The sequence below is a fragment of the Cibotium barometz genome, chromosome 4 (assembly GCF_041138505.1).
Source record: "Cibotium barometz isolate CiBa-2024 chromosome 4, ASM4113850v1, whole genome shotgun sequence".
Classification (NCBI taxonomy): Eukaryota; Viridiplantae; Streptophyta; class Polypodiopsida; order Cyatheales; family Cibotiaceae; genus Cibotium; species Cibotium barometz.
This window is the reverse complement of record NC_141049.1, coordinates 10,837,915-10,844,567: the sequence shown is the minus strand read 5'-3', so window position 1 is coordinate 10,844,567 and position 6,653 is coordinate 10,837,915.

The following is a 6,653-nucleotide window of genomic DNA, read 5'->3' as shown; positions in this document are numbered from 1 at the left end:
ATTTAGATGATCCATGCATTTCATTAATGGACGTAGAAGTTTTGCCAACATACTTAGGACATTCGGAGATACAGCATAATGCAAAAAAGATCATATTGATGGAGAAGAAAGAAGCTATATGTATATTTGGATATGGACCACGGTTGTGGGCATCGAGGGTAGGGTATTTTTTGTGTTATGAAGCTTATGCTAAGGCAATCCTTGATATGAATATCCATTCCCTTGGAGATTATCATGGAAAAAAGTTTGCAAACTACTCGAAGAAGGTGAGGGTAAACAAGTATTTGAAGAGGCTGCCCTAAAAAAGAGGGTGAACAACTACCCAAAGAAAACCCCAAAAAGGAGGGAAATTTTGTTGAGGAAGAGAAAAGGAGGAATAATGGGAAAAGGAGAAGACTTTTCTAAACAAGTATTTCTCTACTTGTATTGATTTCTTTTGTTACATAGTATTTATCTTAATGTAGACCAATTATTAGTGTATATTGTTTTATCTTAATGTAGACCAATTATTAGTATATATTGTTTTCTTCTCATTTGAAAGAAAACACTTTCTTTAAAAGTTTGTAAGGTTTGTGTCACCGTGACTTTTTCTCCATCTTGCATAGAGAAATGCTTTATTGAGCATGATAAATGTTTTAATATATTGATGTTTATAATATATTGATGTTAATAATAGTGTCTATATTTTTGTGTGGTATAAACTAACTTGGCTTTTGAAATTTACATTGTACCGTTGCATTTGTCTTTGCAGTAGAATGCATTGAAGAGTCGCACCATCGTGTCCAGCTGTACAAAAATAGTTGATACGTGCATCATAGTGTGATTTTTCCATGCCTTGAGTACTATTTATGTTATATTAATTAGTCAATGCACAAATTACATGAAGAAAAAACTATTACTAAGTAGATGGTTATGTCCTTGTTCCCTCAGGTAGCTATAATTATTTTCACAAGCATCTTGATTGTTGTCTCAAACTGACTTACATAATCACCTTAAGTCATTTAGTTATGTACACAACAAGACAAAGCACCTTCAGACGTGCACACAGACGCGTTTACTCAACTTAAAAAAAACTTACGGGCGCGTCTATTTCCACGTCTATTAGCGCGTCTCTAGACCCGCATCTAAAGGCGCATTTAAAAGGTGCCAAATAGACGTGCCTTTATACGCGCTTATATATGCACATATAGACGCGCAAATAGACGGTCAGGGAGAATCTTAAAAAACATACAGACGCACTTTTAGACGTGCTCATATAGGTGCATATAGACGCTCATATAGACACGCAAATAGACGCTCACATAGACACGCAAATAGACGCTCATATAGACACGCATATATAGACGCTCATATAGACACGCATATAGACGCTCACATAGACATGCATATAGACGCTCATATAGACACGCAAATAGATGGTCGGGGAGAATTTAAAAACATACGACGCATGTATAGAAGTGTGTGCCCTAGTCCACTGACTATCTCCATCGGCAAACCATGACTAGCAATGATGTCTTTGAAGAGGAACTTCACCACCTCTTTTGCATAATTTCTCTTTATAGCTTTAGCTTTCCGCCACTTAGTGAAGTAATCAGTTGTTGCCACAATTATGTATTCCCACATGTTGCCACAATTATGTATTCCCACATGTTGCCTTTCATGGGTTTCTTGATTGTTCCAACAAAAACTAATCCCTACTTCATAAATGGAAACATTGAACGGAATGGAGGAGATGGGCAATCTATCAAAATCATCAAGTTGACCCATCCAGATGACAGACGTCACATTTCTTTGTTTTTTCATTTGGCATCTCTTGATTGTTGGCCACCACAATCCTATTTGTAAAATTTTTTGAGCTGTGATTCCTCTGCCCATGTGTCCTCTTGTAATGCCACAGTGTGCTTCTCTTAAGACTACATGCTGCTCATGATCTGGGACACACCTACGTAGGATCTGGTCTATGTCTCTTTTGTACAGCTATCTAGAAATCATGGTGAAATTTTTTGCTCCTTAAGGCAATCCTCTTCTTTTGGTCTCGCAATGTACCCTTCTGAGAATGTTCCATTCTCTACGAACTGCATCATATCATAATAACGATTCTTCTCCACTCCTATAACAATTTCTACTCTGAAGAGGTTGGTATCTGGGAGTTGATCATCCACTCCATCTAGGGGCAGTTCTCAAGAATCTAGTTTGGACAGAACATCTGCTACTGCATTTTCTTTTCTGGGTGTGTGTTAGATGTTGAACTCAAATTCTTGTAGTAGGAGCATCCACCTTGACATCTTTCCTACCAGAAAAACTTTGTTCACCAAATAAATCAGAGCTCGATGGTCCACATGGAAAACAAATTTGTTTCCCAAGAGGTAGTGTTAGAACTTGTTCACATCATAAATGATAGAGAGAGCTTCCCACTCTGTTGTTGTGTTGTAGTTCCTTTCCACTATTATGAGGCCTTGCTAGCATAATGGATGGGTTGCATGTACCCCTCATGCTTCTCCTGCATCAGTGCAGTGCTCACTACTTTGTCTGAGGCATCTACATATACATGAAATATTTCATTCTAGTTTGGGGTTGTCACCACAAGTTGATACCATTCTCTTCAGCCATTGGAATGCTTTTTGACATTCTGAGTTCCACCTTGGCATCTTTCTTGGCAAGTGCATACAATGGGTTGGCCACGTGTGCTAAATACTTCAAAAATCTAGCATGCCACTTAACCTTACGAAGGAATCTCTCTAGTTGCTTGATGGTCTCTGGAGAAGACATTCTAGATATGGCCTCCACTTTACAGGATCTATGGCCAATCCTTGGGTTGACACTATGTGTCCTTTGTTGTTGGCGAGGGAAACGACCACTTATTTTCCCCTAGCAACCTACTGAGAATCTGTGGCTATGTACACAACATACACTAGGCACATACAGATCCAACACAAGACAGACACAGGACACAGGCCATTAAAACCTAATGGATTGATCACCTAATGAATAATGCAAGAACATGATGACTTAATAGATAACCCTACCGACCACCATGACATATGAAATGGAAATGAATACACAAAGACACAACAAGAAGACGCATGTACAAAAGAGAGAACAAAGGAACGATCTTGCTTATTTCAAAAAAGAATATGATATGACTGATAAGCAGCCTTTATAAATCTCAAGATCCATCTTTTTATATTGCCTACTTGCAGTATCCATCGGTGTTGTGATTCCCTTAGTGATACGATGCACCGGCTGGGTGTTAAGGAAGCGACGTTCTTGTAATAATAAAGTACTCTAGCTATCATTTGGTTGGCCCTGCCAATTGGCAATGCTGACATGTGACTCTGGTCCGACTGTTCTGGTTGTGGTACTAGCCTTTGGCATAGGCTAGCCTATGGCTACTAACACTTGGAACGCTTGGTGGGTCGGATTCCCAATCTGATGACTCGAACCGAAAAAGTTGTAGCCTTCCAGAATGTTAGCCTTTGGGTGAGTTCTGATTATAGCTACACTAGAGGCATTACTGATGATCTCTGATTTGACACTTTTAGTGGCCGGATCCTGAATCCTGTGGGTGGCAAGCACATCTTGGCCTTTGATGTGGAAGGGCGGGTCCAAAAGGCGGAAGATGAAGAATGCCTTCTGCAAGATGAATTCCAAGGATTGATTTCTGGAAGAAGCAGACTTCTGGAAGAAAAATTTTGGGGTAGTATTGGCTTCTTCCCAGTGTGCTTTCCTGGAGTTCCTTGTTTTATCGGAGAGGATCTTGTTGTTGTCGTGGTTGTTGGTCTGGTGTTGCTCTTTGTAGGACATCATCATGGTGATTAGTCGATCATGCAGCTCGTCCTTGTAGTTCTCCTGGAGATCTATGACATAATTATTTAGCAATTCCACAGCTTTCCCATGTCGATGGTGCCTCCAGATTTGGTTCCACTGGGTCTTCAGAGTGCAAAGGAATGCTCTCTTCAGGCTGAGGTGAGGATGGCTCTACCTCTTCTAGTGATATCCCAGCTACACTTGGTAGCAACACTGACATGGGAGGTGGAGGAGTTGCCCATGATCCCTTGAATATGAGCCCCCATCTTTTAGGATAGTGGCTTCTTTGTCCTCTCCATGTAGAGTAACCTCTCTTGCCACTGGAGCCATGGATGCCCCCATTCCTAAGTTATCAGAATGGTCATGTTTGAGGAAACTGGGTATTCCCCCACTCAAGGCAACTCCTCTTGAATGGAGTTGGGGCATCTTCTTATTATGATAGTTAACCCACACTACTACATGATAGCCTAGTACCGGTGCTTATATCGACGTCATTAAACGGGTCTAAAAAAGCCCCGTCATCGGTATAAACCCCGGTATCTGCGTCAGAACCACGACGTCGATATTTGCATCGGGCGCTCATACCGACGCGCATACCGGTGCTCATACCAGCGCGGATATATCGGCGCTCATACCAACGCGCATATCGACGCTCATACCGACGCTTATATCAGCGCTTATACCGACGGATATATTGACGCGCATACCGGTGCATATATCGACGGATATACCGACGACCATAGCAGTAATTTTTTTTGGACAGAATGGTGTTGCCAGGCTGCCTGCAATCAACAAGACTCAAGAGCAGTAAACAGACAGCACCATTCTGTCCAAAATAGAGCACAAAAGACAACCGTGCTCATTTTTTTATTTTTTAGATAAACAAGAAACATTACTCATGAATATTTTGATCATATACTAATAGTTTAGAGGACTTACATTATGGTAATGCCTCCCAATTGATGGTCTCTCCTTCTGCTTCAAGCATACTTCTCTTCTCGCCTTCTAATAGTTTAGAGAACTTACATTATGGTAATGCCTTCCAATTGATGGTCTCTCCTTCTGCTAGTTTAGAGGACTTACATTATGGTAATGCCTCCCAATTGATGGTCTCTCCTTCTGCTTCAAGCATCTCAAATAAGGCCACAAGGCCATATTTGTGAGCGTATTTCTCTTCTCGCCTGCTTGGTGGGCGATTCATGGCCAACTCCTACATACACGATTAACAATTACAACTTTTAGAAATCAACATTTAGCCCACATACATACATTTAGATAAACAAAATTGCTACAAATACTTACGAATTCATGGCGCATGGTTTCGTAACCACCACTCCCAAGATGAGAAGCCCCTACTGTTTGGAGTCTCGTCCTTGCTGCCTCTCTTTCTTGTTGAAACCTCTCTGGTGTCTCTATGAGCTCCTGAGCTATGGCTTCCCACTCCCTATCATCTAGCCAAACAGGTTTCTCTTTCCCCTCTCTAAATGCATCCCTCGCCTCTCTGACCTACGATGCGCCATCAAAATGCGAGCTGTATATTGTATCCACTCATTAGAGACGACATTCATAGGGTCAGATGGCAGAAACTCTTGCTTTATCTTTGTATTTATGTAATTTTTCTTCTCCTTATCTTGCTGATCCCATAAAGTCATAACAGAGTTGTGAAACTGTATAGTGCACAATTGTCGAATTTGTGTCTTCATTGCCTTCCCTACACTATTCATTATAGGTGCCCCATCCCTAATTGTGTATATCTTGTTGTTGTCATGATCATGTGCACCCCAAGGAGTGGAAGGTGAACCCATGGGTGTGCTATCAACAGATGAGAGCGAAGGACGACGCTCACGTGGTGGTGGTGTCACAGCATCTGTGGCACTACCACCACAACAACCTCCCCCTGAAGACCTACTACGTGAGCAACGTCTATGTGAAGAGGTGGTAGATCAAGCTATAAGAGGAGTGGAAGGCTATGTGGTATGAGGTGTGGGAACTGCTGTCGTACCTACAGGTGTGGGAACTGCCGTCGTGAAGCCAGATGGTGAGGCAGATGTCCCTGCTCCAGAACCCCAATAAGTCTGAGCCATGGCTCTCTGCTCTAGAGTCATGGACAAGAAAAAACCATATAACTACTCGGGACTCATGCCCTGAGGTGTAGGGTTAAATGAGAAATCAGGACTGTAGTTGAGCGGCGGTGAGTCATCACCCATGGCCTGTTGGACAAAAAACCATATGACAAACTTGTGCGAAATGAAAATTACATGGTAAACAATGAAAGAACCATATGACAAACATTAACAATGATAAACAACAATGGTAAACCATATCACTTTGCACTTGCACTAGTGATTATGAACGGTAAACATTAACAATGGTAAACAATGAAAGGACCATATGACAAACATTAACTTCCCTAAACAACAATGGTAAACCATATCACTTTGCACCTTCAATGTCATAAAATCATTACAAATATGTCATAACTATTTGCATAATCATTAAGATACATCATTTTAAAAATCATTATCTATTCTATCATCCTCTTTAAGATCAGTAGCCCCAAAGAGATCTATTTCTATGTACATTTCAGCATCCTCATCATTAAAAGTCCCTTGATGAAGGCTGTCCTCATCATCTATGTCTTCTTCCTCAACACGTTTTCCAGCTTCATTGGTTTGCACCTCTTCATTTGGATCTTGCTCTAGTTGCTCCTCTTCATTTTCTTGCTCCTCTTCATTGTTGATATCGGCTTGTTCTTGTTGCTCCCCACCACCCTGTGAATCCACATCACCCTGTTGTAGCTCTAATTCTTCACAAATTTACTTACTGCGGGGGGCGACTTGAACCAC